Source organism: Carassius carassius, chromosome 13 (assembly GCF_963082965.1).
Source record: "Carassius carassius chromosome 13, fCarCar2.1, whole genome shotgun sequence".
NCBI classification, from domain to species: Eukaryota; Metazoa; Chordata; class Actinopteri; order Cypriniformes; family Cyprinidae; genus Carassius; species Carassius carassius.
In genome coordinates this window covers 7,024,486-7,041,894 of record NC_081767.1, presented here as the reverse complement: position 1 = coordinate 7,041,894, position 17,409 = coordinate 7,024,486, and the positions used below count along the sequence as shown (strand labels likewise).

The 17,409-nt window shown below is 36.0% G+C and overlaps 1 protein-coding gene across 3 annotated transcripts in view; it reads right to left on the bottom strand.

Annotated features, from left to right (window-relative positions):
- The window catches only part of LOC132155895 (contactin-5-like), a 285,593-nt gene that overhangs the window by 191,359 nt on the left and 76,825 nt on the right, over positions 1–17,409 (bottom strand). Inside the window, exon 1 of one of the 3 annotated variants that reach the window (XM_059564655.1) lies at positions 12,895–13,223. The exons of the other annotated variants lie outside the window; for them this stretch is intronic. The gene's annotated coding sequence lies outside the window, so the exon portion shown is untranslated. Of the gene's footprint in view, positions 1–12,894; positions 13,224–17,409 lie in introns of those variants that run through there. 3 annotated transcript variants of the gene reach the window in all.

Genomic DNA, 17,409 nt, shown 5'->3' with positions numbered 1-17,409 from the left:
CAATGAGGCCATTTTCTGAGAATAATTGTGCCATTATTCAAAACTTGCTTGTATTGCTTTCATGCTCTGACTTCTACTTTCACTTCTGTGGAACCTTTACTGTAGCGTTTCAGCCAGAGGTTCAACATTGCTCATGTTATTCCTCACCATAAGGCAATGGTGATTCATTCGGCAATATTTGATGTCTTGGGATTGAGAACGCAGGGCCTTTATAAAAAGAGCTATTGAATGATTATGAAAAAAGACCAGAACTTATATTACTGATATCCACTTATTTCATTTTTAACAAAGAATCCACTGTAGTACCTCACATCACCAAAACCATTGTCAATAACTGACTGTCACTTCAGCATAGCACTCAGAATGAGCGTAATAGGCTACATCCATTCATTTAATTTCAGCCAACCCGCAGTATTCACGATGGAAAGGCTTTTACTGTTGTAATAAAGGCTCTTGAGTACAGTACTGACAAATCTTCGATCTCCTCCATGTTTAAAGCCCCCTCCAGCAAGAACGCCCCACTCTGTGTTATCGGAGCTGACAATATTGATATTTTCCTAATAGTCAAAGTAAGTTCTCCACTCAGGACTCATACTGGAGAGTGGGGATTTGAATGGCATGTATTGATGCTTACTAATGGAAGGGCCTATACAGCCTGCCACCTTGATTATGGAGAACAGGACAATGTTATGTTATAACAACAGAGAGCAAATTCAATGAGAACAAAAAAGAAAAAAAGAAAAAGAAAATATACAATTCCCTTGATAATAGCAGGAGAGGCTGATGTACTGCTTCTAAAGAGGTTGTAAGGTGGAATCCGGGGAAACAGGATTAGACCAATTTAGATAGTATCTTAATTCAAACATTAAACCAAGCTAATTTCCTGCTGTTGGTTTCAGTAAGTTTTTGACTATTTCGAAGTGCATGTTTTTCTTTTGCAAAATTGGAACTTTCAGTGTAGATGCCTTCGCTGAAATTAACTTGAATGATTGGGCTTTTTCACATGGAAAAACAACATTCATTTTTTGGTGAGAGAATGTGGTGTCGTGCATTAATTTTGTCAAACATCAACATGTTTTATTTATATATATATAAATTTAAGTACGGTCACACACTTTCAGTGCCGGCCCATCCAACAGGCAATACAGGCGGTCGCCTGGGGCCCCTTTTTAATTTGAGGGTCCCGCGAATGATGTCACACATTTTTAGTTGTTTTATTATTTCAAATGTCCACATATAGTATGAGTGGTCATGTGTCAATTATTACGCTTTTGTAAAGCACAGACCCCATTAAACACGATACAATTCACAATGACGGTGAGCAAAATACAAAACATATTTTCTTAAAAGAATATCTCTGAATAATTCATACATGACAAATAGCTGAAAATAATAATAATAAAAAAAACTGTCTAAATAAAAGCGGAAAAAAGATTAGAAACATACACAGCAGCACCACACTCTATTTAGCATAACACCTCCCGCAATAGGCTATTGGGTGAACTAGAATGTCGTAACATATTCCTAGTACAGATTCCACATATTCCACTTAGCCACATATGTACAATATGCAATGCACATTGATGCTATTTTAATTTGAAATTAAATGGCATACAAACGATATCTTCCCGGAGTCGAAAAAAGAAAGAAGAGAAAAGCAGATGAAGGAAAGGAGGCTCAAAGTAAAGGTATGTTTCGCAAAACATAATACGTTATTTATTAGTGTGGTATTAATACTTGGTTTAATAAATGTGATGATGCCCATGATCACAGACATACTTGTGTGATATGTGAGAGAAAATTAGGCCACATTCAGCATGTTTTATTAAATAATCAATTAATTATCCATCCCACTAATTCATGCTAAAAAAGGTCTCCTCCTCTTTCCAAATTCAAATTTAACCCATTTTCCAGTATCTAATGCAAAGTTTTGTTGATAAAAAAAAGTCTTTAAAAACACTTTATGTATTTCTAGTTATGTATGCATATTTGTATGTTATACATTTACAATAAATGCTTTTGATTCATGCTTTATTTGTGTATGTCATATTTATATCCTTTATTTTTTAAATTAGTGTATTCTGGCTTAATTTATGTACCAGGGTCTATGCTGAAATTTCTCAGTGTACCTACAGCTGCAGAGACATTTGATGCTGCTACATCTGGAATTATTCATAGCACTCCTGGTAAAGAATATATTTTTTTTAGTTTGCACTCTGATATAACACACTGGTTGTATTAATTTTATATTATACAACATTGTAGATACATTACTGCATTGAAATCAATCATTACATTATCCATTAATTTCTGTTATTGTATATTTAAGGGCCATCCGCTGATCCTAAGGCGAAACTTCAATCTTCAGAATCCCATCCACAGAAATCTACCCCAGTCTCTGGACGGCTCTTCGAATTGCTTTGACCTTGCCTGTTACTGTAGCCAGTGCAGAAAGAAGCTTTTCAAAGCTCAAATTAATCAAAACATTTCTGAGATCCACAATGGCCAAGGAGCGCTTATCAGGACTTGCTGTTCTGAGTATCAATCATGAAATATGTGAGACTGTGTCATATGATGAGGTGATTGATGATTTTGCAGCCAAGAAGTCACGCAAAGTAAAGATCTAAGCAATCTGTACCCTTGAACCTTTGAACAGCCAAAGCAACATTTCTCAGTTATAAAGTGCTAAAAGTTTTATTTACCAGAATGGAAGCACAATTAACATGTTGGCTTGCATACAAAAAATAACTTTCTGTGTCATGTCCAATCTGTTACCTTATATATATTTTTTTAAATATAGAATTTATTTGTATTTTATTTTATTTTGTTTATGTATCCTTTATTTTTATAATATTTAAATTATTTGTGTTTCTCAAACACACTTGCACTTTCATTTACAATATTTTACAATACTTTGCAGTACTTGCAAACTTATTTAAATCTGATTAAATATTTTTGCACATGTATTACATGTTGAGTTTGTTACAGGTAATAAAAATGTATATACTTAAATATTTAAAAATTTTATTTTTTGTGCTCTCTTCTCACTGTTTTTACACCAGTGGGCTCAATATTTTTATCTCGCCTAGGGCCCCACAACCCTTTGGGCCGGCACTGCACACTTTGTATCTTGTAATTGCAACTCCATAGCTCAAAATGTGAAATCGTGTAATGTGCCATTATATGTAACAATTTAATTTCTCATAATTGAAAATGTATATCTTTATTTCTTGGTTTAAACCTTCTCACAATATCTTTTTCATATTTTACTCTGGTTACTCCTGAAACAGTATTACATAAAAACCACACTTATAAATCAGTTATTGGTATATGCCCATCAGTGTTATATTAGCGAGATACTATTACAGTTTTTATGTTTTATATTTAAAAAGTTTTATATTATTTCAAATAAAGAGAAATGATAATCAGACAATTAATAAAATAGTCATATTTTATATGTAACAATTTATATTATATAATATGTAAAACCTTTTTGGGTTGAATCTTTCAGTCCCAGATAATTACATTTTGATATATATATATATATATATATATAACCACCTATAATGATAACACATTGATGTGTGACACACAAATCAGATTGAGAACAAACTGCACCTTTAACCGTCGAAGGCACAATCATACTCTCATGTGTGCATATTCAAGTGTGTATTTTTTTTTTTTTTTTACACAGCTTATGACCCTTTTCCACATTGTCAGCTGTTCAAAGACACATCACACATTAGCAGGAGATGGTACCACATGGAATGTGTCCTGTGCCACCGGACTCTGTGATCGTGTAACTTATCATCTTGACTTATGTGGAGCACGGGTGTGGCTGCCCAGTCCCTGCTCATTATCACCATTAACAACGAGCTGTCATCCCACATCCTGGGAGGCTGCTGACACAGTTTGCGTTTAGGAACTCTCTGTCATATGCATTATGCATTTGTCTCAAGCCCCAAGGTGTGTGGCATATCACACTGTCTCTTGATTAAGGACACTGGCAGACATTTGTCATTTTCTGAAGTTGCTTAAATGCACATTGTGGCGAGTGGGGCGGGGCCGAGGGACGTAGGAACACGAGTGAGGCCGGCAGTGATTGGGCAAATCAGTGGCACATGCGGCCCACCGCCGGTCTCGAGTCCCACGTAGGAGATGGAAGGATATAAAACTGGAGCGACGACAGTGAAGGACGAGAGAGGACCAGGCCTGGGATTTTAGTTGTGTGTTGATTTTTATTTTGTGCGCATCAGTCGTCCGTGAGGGGCTGGTGCGCTGTTTTGTGTTTATTTTGTTATTAAAATGTCCTTTGATTGTCCGCCGGTTCCCGCCTCCTTCTTCCCGATGACTAGGAAGTCTTTTATCATTACACACATGTAACTAGTACAAAAAGGGTTGAGATGGGAGTAAAGATTTTTGATCAGACTTAAAAAAATTTAATCACAGAATTGCTTAACTTTTCGTCATAGTTTAATGATGGATTGAAGCTTAAATTTTCAAGCTCTAACACGACTTGCTGACCACCAGGTTTACACTTGCTAAATGACAGAAATCTAATATATATATATATATATATATATATATATATATATATATATATATATATATATATATATATATATATAAGGGATGCACAAAAAATATTGGCAACATTAATTGTGCATTTAGTAAGAAATACCGGTTCTGTAATCAGCGGCAAATCTCTACACGTGCATTATTTCACATGGGGCAGCATTTGCTACACAGAGCCGTTGTTCACTGACAAGCTGCACAAAATATTTGCAAATATGATCGTGGTTTGGCGCAGCTTGTCAACGATAACACAGGTGCATTTTCTTGATGGCATTTTGAATGCACAGAGATACCGTGACAGGATCCTGAGGCCCACTGTTGTTCCATTCATCCACGACCATCACCTCATGCTGCAGCATGGTAATGCACAGCTCCATGTTGCAAGAAAGCTGAAAACATCCCAGTTCTTGCATGGCCAGCATACTCACCGGACAGCATGTCACCCATTGAGCAGCCTCCGCTTGCTCTCGCAGTCAACTTAAACCTTCTGCCATATTGAGAGAGTCAGTTTTGTTTTAGGACACCCTTAAAAACATTATATTGTAGCTTATTGCTTTTTTATAATGTTTTGATTACAAAAAAAAAAAAAAAAAAATTCATGCCACTGCTGTGCTGATTCACTGTGCATAAACTTAACCCGCAGGTTTTTTTTCTTCTATCTTTTTTTTTTTTGTTTTTTTCTCGAGAACAGATATGCTTTCAGATTGGATGTCAGGTTAACTTTCACACAGGCTGATCAACGAGATTAATGCTCACACATCTGTCAAAATGAGATTAGATTTCTAAATCTGCCAGGAACTGGATAAGGGATGCAATCTTCATAGGTTCACCCGCGCTGTTTGGCAAGTCTCGATTCTGATATCAGAGATACGGCAGCAGGGAGAGTGATATCACTTGCTAGTCAAGGACAGACGCTTTCCCTTAGGATATTATCTACTGCACACTTCAGATCTAACAATCAAGTGCATGGCACTGGCATCATGCTAATCAGCTCAAAACATGCTTGTGACTGAATCATACTAGACGGCATCTTTGACTTTGAGTTCATTAAAAATGGAAGAGAATAATTATAATGAACCTCGCAAATTCCTGGAAGAAATAAAGGAAAGCACAGCACAGATTTAATCAGATTCAGAACATCAAACAAATCTGCTGCACATGTAATGCAATTCATTAAAGTAGCATCATAGCATCATACAGTCTAATTTAGTGGTGTTTGCAAACATTGCACTATTATTATTGCTCATTCTTGGGGATTTGAACAAACCCTTAACTTAAGGGTTTTAAACACACTATTTGTGTTAGACTTGGATGATACCTCAAATTATGTGGCCTGTAAGGGAGAGACATTTTTCAGCTTGGTAAAAAATCTCAGAGTCAAATTTTAGCAAGCTAATTGAACATATTTTTGACATTTGTGGTCTAATTTCTGGTACTAGTACTGAGTATTCGAATTCTGGTCATACATTATTAGATTTCCTCAATAGTTACCTCCAACTGTAGTGCTATTCAAAGCAGGTGGAATCATAGTTTAAGGGTAAGACATTGGAGTCTCAGACTGCTGAAAATCAGTGGGGAAAAAATTACCTTTGTTTCACAACACTTGTAAAGTAAGAAGTACACATTCACTTTTATCTAAAACAAATGTGAATATGTCAATGTTTTATTACATTGATTGTTGTACGCATCATGACAGTTTGGAAATTAAATGCCTGTAGAGCCTGTAGAGCTGTGCTAAAAAGTTATTGCTATATCCTATTTGAAAATAACTTATACCAACACTAAAACTCTAAATCTACACTACATCTATCTCATAGCAAAAAAAAAAATCAAATAAATAAAAATATCTGTCACCAAAAGCAAACTTCAGATAAAAAAAGCATTTACTGAAGCAACTATGCCATTTAGGCTCTTTTATCAAGTGTCATGACCCAAGCATTTCACATCACAAATACACTGTTGTATCAGGTGAGCTACTGAGCAATTTTACTACGTCAGAAAATCCTTAAATACATCTGCCCCTGTATTTAATTTATGTGAAAAGGAATAAAGTTTTTGGTGTTTTGCCATCACATGATTTCAGCTGTAAGGTTATGTTTTGAAGAATTTAGATAGAAGCAAATTTTTCCAATATGCCTATGTTGCAAAATCCGCAGACAGAAGCCAACAGCACTGACTTAGCCTGACTGCAAATCTAAACTCAGGATTAGCGACTGCACAGCAACACCCTAGCAACCATACATAACACTACTCACATTTAAAATTAAGTCTACCAGCAATCGTCTTATATTCTGTAATCTTCAGCTTTTCAGGAGGCTTAAACATAATCAGATCATATGCATCGTCAATGTTATAACTCTACATTAGAACTAGCAGCACTAAAAAGACAGTATTTCAGGTGTCAGTGCTGCTTTTGTGTGAATATTATGTGAATTACCATGTCAAAGGGTAAATCCAGCAGTACCCAGCAGCAGGCTTAATCCTGCAAAGCCTTTATGTTACGCTGCCAGATGTTTGCTGCTTTCAACTGGTTCTTAGTTAAAAACCCCTTCAAACGTCTAGTGGTAGAAACACAGCTTAGAGGAACAACTCTGAATACTTCCAATTATTTCCAGCTACAGCATCAAAGTGTAAAAAAAACACCTGTGTGCAAAGGGTCTGTGTCAGAGTGCTGTTTGAGAATGCTAGGCACTGAATGAAGCATTCAGTTTTCTGTTGGGATCTCTCGTTCTGACAATTCACAGGACTAGATGACAATGGGTGGGCTGTCTCAAAAATTTTTGAGAGAAACTCTGTGACCAAGCATGGCATATTGAATCACTTCAGTATATGTTACCACCTTTATTGGTTCAGAAAACAGAAATGTCTTCTCAGGAAACAGCATGTTTGAATCCAATGATCAGCTGCATCTGAAATTGCATATTTCCCTTCTATATAGTAGGCAAATAAGTATGCGAAAATAGTATTATTTCTGAATTCATAGTATTTGTCAAACAGTATGCAAAAAACACACTCTCTGTTGGCGTTTGGGAAATTAATCAAAACTTTTCAAAATCATAAGTAAAAAATGAAGCAAGCCAGCATCCATATATTTCACCATCTTTTGGATTGTCATTACCTAGTAATGGGGTTAAACAGCTGCCACTCCGACGATGCAAATGTACCATGGTTAAAAAAAAAAAAAAAAAAAACACAGTATGAACACAAACCAGCAGAGTCAGTGGGGTTATCTTTATCTTTATAGTACTAAATAATTTTTTGGCTTTTAGTACGAATATGTTAGCCTTATAGTTATCTATAAGCTAGTGTGCTCCAAAACGATGACAAAATTAGTATTTACAAGATATAAGCATTGAAAACTTAGACGTCTCTCACTTCCGACAATATGAATAAATTGTTTTGATGACATCGCCCCTCACTTCAGCTTCTCATCAAAATTTCTATTTAATCAAATGCTCTCTAGAATCTTAAATGTCCCGCCCCATGCACTATAAAGAGATGCTGAAACTGCGGCTGAAGTAGGTCACTTGTTCACAGAGTTAGTATTTTCAGTATGCTGAATGGCACGTAGTGCAATATATAGGGAATAAGAAACAATTCAGACAGAATAAATATGCGATTGGGTTGAAATAAGTCACCTAGGAGTGAACCCACCACTGTCTGGAGAGAAAGATAAAAATTGTAAATTTTAAAATCTAGCAAGGTAAGAATTCAGACTGAAATAACTTTAGATATCAGGATATTTTTGTCTTTGTAATTGTTTTAATGAAATAGGATACTGCAGCTCTGCATTCATAATATAGTAGAGCAGAGGAAATTGTGATGAGACTTCCTGCTATCACCAGAAATCTACAAAACTGCATTTTCTTAAAACTAAGATTTTGAATGATCAAAGTTCTAAGACTCATTGCTTTAACAGCAAGGTATAAAAATGCTATAACTTGTGATAATTTTATAGTCACCTGTCTTTTAAAAATATGGTATGTCTCAACCAAACCAAACCTTCGGCATTATTGGTGATAATCACAGTTTGATGTTTTGACTTCTTTTGGAACTATTTTCAATATTCAAAGTACAACTATACAATCCAGAGAGTTTTCACCTGAATCCTAACAGTTGCATAAAAGCCTGATATTTAGTACAACTGCACATGTGATATTGCTAATATATAACCACAATAAATAATAAGCACCAAGTGGCATACAGTATTATAACTTGAATTTCTTAGACCAAATTTTGTTGGATGATATTAAATTATTCTCAAAGGTTTCTAAATTAGATTGTAGGCTTTTAAACTCCCCAAAATGATTTGTGTTACATAAACAGAAAAGGATAATCCAGGAAGTCATAAGGCTCTGATAACACTCAATACAGCTAATCAGTCCCAGGGTAGGGTTGCACCAGCTGTTCGTAAGTTCTTATTTAAATTGAAACGTAAATCCAAACTCGAGGATAATAAACTACTAGCTACTTAAACTAACACTGTTTTAAAAGTAGGGTGTAAGCTCTCAGAAAAGTGTTGCATAGTCGCCTAATATGACAATTGCCTTCAATGATCCAAAAGCAGCATTCAAACATGTGAGCAGATGTAATCATGTTTAGGTTGATTTTAACTTAGTTTGCCTTCCATAACTTACAGTAAAGCATATGGCAAGTTTCCAATAAAAGATGATACTTAATCCTGAAATAATGTAATAATTATTTAATTGTGTTATTATGCAAATAAGATTTGGGAAAATCAACCAGTAAATACGTATTTAAAAAAGAAATCTGTATAAAAAATAGATATTTATTATGATTTATTTTACCACATACATTGAGGATGTAGAGTTGCTCTGCAACAGACTTGACGTGTTGAAAAGCCACTTACAAGTAATTTATCCACAATGTTCTCTCTCATAAAATGTAAATGAGTGTAAATTATATATAATTACATGTCTTAATAATTTAAGTTTATCAGGTTAAACAAGATTACTGATGCAGTTCAATCATATTTTGATTGCTTATTCCATTTACAGCTGTTCTCCAGATACACATGCTGGAAACTGTTAAACCTTTTAAAACCACGGGTATCAAATGCCTCGATCTCACTTTCACAGGCCTGAAATGACACATGCGGTGCACAGCCACAGCTAACAATACAATTCAGTTCCACACTGAAAGAGACAGGCTTCCTGCAGGTTCTTCAGACCAGCCAAGCAAGACTATGAGTGGGTTTGTTCATTCCACTGCTGCTAAACAGCACATTCCTTTCTATAATCTCCTCAATTCCCCGGTTGTGACTAAGAAGCAGCCAAATTGCATATTGTTTGAAACAACAGGCATTGTGTTTGTATTCTATGGTGGGTATTTCAAAGAATCTAATTGGAGCAATGAGGTTCATAAGACTATACCTGGAGAATTCGAAAACTCTACGTTATCAGTCCCATTCATCTCAATGTCAGCTGCTCAGCTGGTGCAAAACCCCCACAAGTACACAATCCGGATTCTGCCATCTTTGATTCATGAACAGTTTTTATTTGTTTGTCAACTGTGTCGTAAATGGCATGTCACAGATCACTCTGGCTGTATAAGAAATTGCATACTTCCCTACTATATAGTATATCATTTCCTACTGTACTGTATGTGAAAAGACTAACATGTCTGAATTCACAGTTTTCATAAAACAGTAGGCGAAAATTACCCATATGACCTACTACTTCCAACGAGATTCTGAAGTGCCCATCTGATGGACACTTGACTATCCCATGGGGCCACAGGAGAGAAGAGTGAATGTAAATGAAGCAACACAAGTGACACTTGTGACAATGACAAAGCAACAAATGTAGAGCATCCAGATTTCATGAATACAACATACATTCGTAGTCTATAAAACATACTTTTTTTATCAATCAAAAAGTAAACACTTCTTTAAAAAAAAAAAAGATTTTATATGCAGCCTCTGTATTTCACACAACTTCGGTTGGCATGCACATCCAGCCCCTGTTGACAGAGGTGATAACTACATCATTTTGGGGCAAAAAGATAAAAACATCTTTCTCCAACTTAAAGTACTATACCTCTTTATTCTGACAAGTAATTTTTGCAAGCAACATTTAAATCACAAGCTAAGCACAAGGCACTGAGATCAATAGGAATGCTAATATATAGTGTTTACCAAACATTATAGACCTAGCTTTGTTAATGTTACTATTATTATAAGGTTTTTGTGTTTTTTATGCATAACCTCTTTTATGTCACTTTAATATTTCTGTATAGTTAGCACCTTGTTTTCTAAAATGCTTTATTTCTGTTAATGTTGTACTATGGGTTAATGGTGTTGGGTTGTCAGCTTTCGTTTCCTCCACTAATGCAGTCATGTTTTGCACCCCAGGGCCACCATAATATGCAAATGTGTAATTCATTTGAACATATTTTGCCTCGCCATCAAAGTACGACTCTAGAACAAGCTTTACATTTTATTATACTGTACTGACTGATTGATTATCCTCAATAAAAATATGAAAAGTTGTCTTCCAGAGACTCTGTGGAGAGGTAAGTGGCTTGCACTTGTCTTTAGGGTAATGGACAATTTCTTTTCCACAGTGTGTTCGCTTCTGCTACTCTGCAGTCTATTAATCTGTCTGCTGTGAATGCAATAAATGTAGGGTTGTACAACAGAAATAAAACTTCTCCGAAAGAGAAGCGTCCCACTGCAGCAATCAATGTCAGTAATTAAAGCAATAGTTCACAAAAAAAATTAATAAATGATAAAATTCTGTCACTGATACATAATGTTTTTATTATTGTGTAGTGATTCGGCTCGGAAATTACAGTTTTTAATGCATTTACAAGATTCTATATCTATATATCAGGATAATAACGGATAAAATAGGATAATAGGATAAAAAGGGTCCCACTTTATATTAAGTGGCCTTAACTACTATGTACTTTTAAAGGTCCCATTAAAGGCCCTCCTGGAAACGCGATTGGGCTAGTTTTGAGAAGCAAGTGGGTAGGATTTGTTTTGAAAACCTGGCAATCCTGATCTGAACCATAGACAGTAAAAGAACACACGTGCTGGAGATGTGCTTATAATCACAGGAGCGTTTTTACTGATGAGATGCACATGAAAATCGCATTTGATTTTTTTGCACAGCCCTAACATCTAGTTAACAAAGCTAAACAGCATTGCCCTTTATGTAATAAGTTAAACGCACCAACTTAAATAATAACATACACTTACCGGTTGTGGTCCATAAACAACGCCTTCTCCAGACAAAGAGGGAACTGCTCCATCTTTCAAGAATAATCTTTGTGCGAATCTGGCAATTAAACTGATTGAGATTGAGCAAGCTGTCCTCAGCAAAATGTGCTGCACATAGTTTTACATGTGGATTATAATTTTCGGGAACAGAGTTAAACATAAATTGTAACCATTGATCTCTAAGTACAGCATCCCTGGGAAGGCCAAACAAAGATGATTGGACTCCAAGATGAAAATAACAGCGTTTCGACGACATGGTGACAAACACAAACGCAACTCTTCCTCTTCTCCGTCGGAGCTCAACAAGACCACGCCCCCTTTTTTGTGTATTCCTGTGGGCGGAGGTTAGTCAAAAAACTGTTTTAGTGACGTCATTACTGCAGTAACTAGAGGGATGTTGTCCAAACGGGTCGTTTTTTGTAGGCGAATTCTGTTAAATAAAATATCTTGCATGGCATTGAACTTTGAGCTTTAGAATTTTACAGATATAATACTCTAACAACAACTCTAACAACATTACATTACATATACTCTAACAACAACATTACACACTAACTAAAGTTTAAAACATGGGATCACGAAGAACGGGATCTTTAAATTAATAATTTGGTACAAAGCACTTATTGTGTACATTTATGTTTTTACATTATACTTCAATTTTAAAAATACCTGCATGTAACTACATATTTAAATACATTTCTGTAATTACATTTATAATTACACTGTTGACCAATTTTTATGTTTTATAGACGTTTATCGTTCTCAAAAACATGCACAAAAACACACCCACATAAAAGGTATAATTCAACTGGAGTGTGTTTTATATTATAATAGCAGACCTATCTTTTTATTATTATTATTATTATTATTATTATATTTTTTCACCAAAGCTCCCATAGCATTTTTGGGTGAACTAACCCTTTAAAATATGTGTAAATGTTGCTCACTTATGAATCCCAATTAATTTCATGTTTATAATTTAAATCAATTGCTGTTGCTCTGGCAACAGTCCTGCTGTCACTGTCACTCTAGACTTAATATAAATTTATTTTCTCTTTCACACTCACACCTACCTTTACACACTCAGCTCACAGTGGTCAGTCTTACTTTAAGGCAAGCTCTCCATTGTCGGCTACATTCATGGCCATCACTAATGGGCCACTTTATCTCACAGTGATGGCTGAAGGTAATACGGCTTGTCCATCACCATCCTACCCCTTACTGTGTTCCTGTCCTGCTGGCTCCATCAGTGCAAGGTTTAATAGCAGGCCGCATGGGGCTCTGCCAGGGTAAACAAAGCCTTTTCCTCTCAGCCAGACTCCTTCAACAAGTCGCCCACATCCCGCACGTGCCTCTCATTTGTCTCAGCAAACTTGCTCTCTCTCTCTCTCTCTCTCTCTCTCTCTCTCTCTCTCTCTCTCTCGGCTCTGTCACTTTTCACCCCTTCAGCTTGCTTGATTGTGCTGATGACCTCAATCAAAAGACAATTACCTAGGCGAGGGCAGGAGACAATTATCTCCCATCAATGCGAGATTGACCACACCTGAATGGAGACGGCCACCTTTTATTCCTGCGCGGAGGCAAAAAAAAAGAACAAGCAAATACTCATAGAGGGCGAGACTGAGTGATGAGGGGGAGGCGAGCGTGAAATTTGTACCTGCAGTGCTATCTGTCCTTAAACTAAGGTGGAATATTAAAAGCTGTGGCAGAGATTGCCTTTTTGGTGTGTAGGTGCAACTGAGGAAGACTGGGCTTGGTGCTACTGTAGTTTTAGAAACCAAACTGAGGCTTTATCAAACAGCTGCGAAACATGCGGTTTGAATGAAATATGAATGTATCATGGACCAAAGACATGAAAACAATCTAAAAACAGGACATTATGTCACAAGATGCAACCCTAAAAAGGACAGAACGCTCAAACATACCTGTTTTTTTCTCCTCATATAGTCAGGCATCAGAACCACGTCTCCTCACAACTTTGTCTGTATGTGATGAAGGGATTCCAGACACCGTTTTGATTCCATTTTATTAGCTATTTATGAGTTTTCTGCTGGTCAAAATAGCATCATGTGTGAACCACACACCTCGACGAATGCATTTAGCCCAACACAAAGCATTGTTTTGGATGTTTGGTATGTTCCATCACAAAATCTGTCATAAAAGCCAAACAATCAGGTTGTGAACCTATCCCTATTCCATACATATCCCTTTGGTATTTTTAGGTTTGGTGTTAAAATGCCAGTGTGAACGCGAAGCAGACCAGGATTAAATTATTATTATTATTTCTTTTTCTTTTTTTGGTCCAGACCAAGCAAACCGAACTACGAATGTGAACACACCCTTAGTCATTTAATTTAATAAATTGATTGACTGATTAATGGATTCATATATATATATATATATATATATATACAGTACAGACCAAAAGTTTGGATACACCTTCTCATTCAAAGAGTTTTCTTTATTTTCATGACTATGAAAATTGTAGATTCACACTGAAGGCATCAAAACTATGAATTAACACATGTGGAATTATATATGGAATTATATACATAACAAAAAAAGTGTTATTCTAGGTTCTTCAAAGTAGCCACCTTTTGCTTTGATTACTGCTTTGCACACTCTTGGTATTCTCTTGATGAGCTTCATGAGGTAGTCACCTGAAATGGTCTTCCAACAGTCTTGAAGGAGTTCCCCGAGAGATGCTTAGCACTTGTTGGCCCTTTTGCCTTCTGTCTGCAGTAATCCAGTAAAGTAAGTAGTCCAGCTCACCCCTAAACCATCTCGACTGGGTTCAGGTCCGGTGACTGTGGAGGCCAGGTCATCTGGCGCAGCACCCCATCACTCTCCTTCTTGGTCAAATAGCCCTTGATGCCTTCTGTGTGACTCTACAATTTTCATAGTCATGAAAATAAAGAAAACTCTTTGAATGAGAAGGTGTGTCCAAACTTTTGGTCTGTACTATATATATATATATATATATATATACAATGTTGGGAAGGTTACTTTGGAAATGTAATAGGTTACAGATTACAAGTTACCCTGTTTAAAATGTAATAGTAGTGTAACTTTTTTAATTACTTTAATAAAGTAATGTAACTAATTACTTTTGAGTACATTTTGATTACTTTTATAAATTTCTAATGAATGTTAATTTGCAACTGTTAATCATCTTCAACCATTTTACACCATGCAGGTTTAACCTTAAAGTAGAGTTCAATACTGTCAGACTTTCACCATCCTTCATCACCTGAATCAAGATGATCAAATTTGAACACATCCACCACACAATCAGACTTTAGTACTGCCTTTTACTTAGAGATTGATCTGAAGTTTAAAGCAGATTTAAAATCAAAAGAAATAGTTTATAGATGCTGTTTTTGAATCCAAATCTTTGCATAACTACAGGCATCTAACTGCATCTAACAATGGTTTGGGGAAAAATAGTTAATAAAAAAATAAAAGCATATACATCAACTCAAATACGGTTATCTAATAAGCATGTGTCCTATTTTGTGTACTAAACTCCTGAAACATTGGTGTCTTTTTGAAACACTGCTGTCTCTTTGTATATGATATGATGATAGTTTCTCAAAATAAGTAAACAATGCTCATGAAGTGACTGTTCTAGAGATTAATTTCCATGAGGGGCGGACTGGGAAAAAAATAGGCTGGGAAATCTCACACTCATACCCCCACAACCCATTCTGAAACATGGACAACCCTATTTTTTTTTTTTTTTGGACCTGACATGAAAAAGATTTGAATCCTTAGGTTGGGGGACTTGCAACGTAATTAAGAGTTCTCTCCTGAACTGCACCTTCACTTCCATTATCCATCCATCCTCTCATGACTTTAATACTGAAGATTTTTATTTGACTTTTACCATGTTTTGTAAGTGCAATTTTGTTTTTTTGGCAAATAAATTACCACTTGTATTTATTTTTACTACAAATTCCATAATTAAACCATTTTAGTGCCATACCATAGGCTACATTAATTTTCCTAAGGGTTGTGTTTTTGTATGCACTAGCTCCCCCTAAACCTATGATAAAATATGATGATTTGTCTGCTAACTTACTACTGTAACATTACAATAGATAATAATGACGTCGTTTATACAATATTTTGAGTGATTGCGAGCAATGTGCTGCTGCTTGACTAAGTAAACAAAGACAAAACTACATTAGCATCTTTACAGATGAAACTGACCTGCACCTGAAACCCTGAACAGAAGTGTCGCTTCTCTGCTCCAGCTGTGCGCTTACACAGTTCACTCCGGTCTCTCTCTCTCGCATTGAATACCTCGGAGTCTGATCCAAACCGCTCGGCGGAGGCGCAGAGAGCGCGCGAGCCCAACCATTGCCAGTCACGACTAACCGATTCATGATTTATTAGAGATTTAATTATCGAATGGCGGATTCGGAAATAATCGCTTTAGTATATTCGGCCTGCAATTATACAATAACAATATTAAAGCAGAAGGCCAAATCGTCTGCCAGGCCACCGGGAATAGTCCCGGTTCTCCCGATGTCCAGTCAGCGCCTGATTTCCACAGACACGCAGAACGTGCAGGATTCATATTCAGTCTTTTTGCGGCTTAATATTCACAGACATCAGTCCATATCGGGTTTTGATTCAAGTGTACTGACCTACTTTTGATTTATTCGTCCATTATTCGTCCAATATGTGGCATATTGCATCCGCGTTATAGGCTGAATTCCATTTTTATGACTGGATTCTACGAATGTGTTTTCCACGTCTCGGATATTATGGGCCATATGTCTTAGTGCAATTTGGGAAAGAAATAAGCTGTATGTGGATGTGTGTAAATATTCAAATGTAATCCTCTTTGTAATCGTTACAATTTTAATATGTAACTGTAATTTAATTACTAGTTTTTTCTTAGTAACTCTAACTGATTACTGTTACATTTATTTTGTAATTAAATTACGTAACGCCGTTACATGTAACTAGTTACTCCCCAACACTGTATATATATATATATATATATATATATATATATATACACACACACACATTTACCATTTTAACTCCATATTTTAAGTTGGTGTTTTTTTAAGACTGTGGGGTTGCACACTTCTACAAAGTTCTGTCACGAAACTCTAGATGGCACAGGCTGATAGTTTCTAACTCAGTCTGATATAATTGCATCATCATTCATGGTGTAGCTAATTGGTTTCTTTTCACATCAGCAGCCAATGAGCTTGCTGCTCAACATTAAAATACTTGTTCTTGCTGTTGCATTTGCAATGTGCTTCAGAACCCCTCCACCTTCCCCAGCTCCACCTGTACAGATCTGCTTCTCCATGGGGGTTACATTGTAAAAAAAAGTCCGTAAAAATACAGTACAATATATCGTAATAATTTAAAGGAATTGTCCGTATTTTCTTTTTACAGGTGTTTCTCCGTATTTTTAAATTACGCTTTGCATTGTGGGTACAAGAAGCTCAGTCGACAATCAGGGCCAAACCGGTGCTTGAGCAGGCGCCATTATTCACGGAGATAGTCTCGGTCAAAATCTCATTTTAAAGTTGGATTTAGGATTTTTGAATGGTTCTTACTCT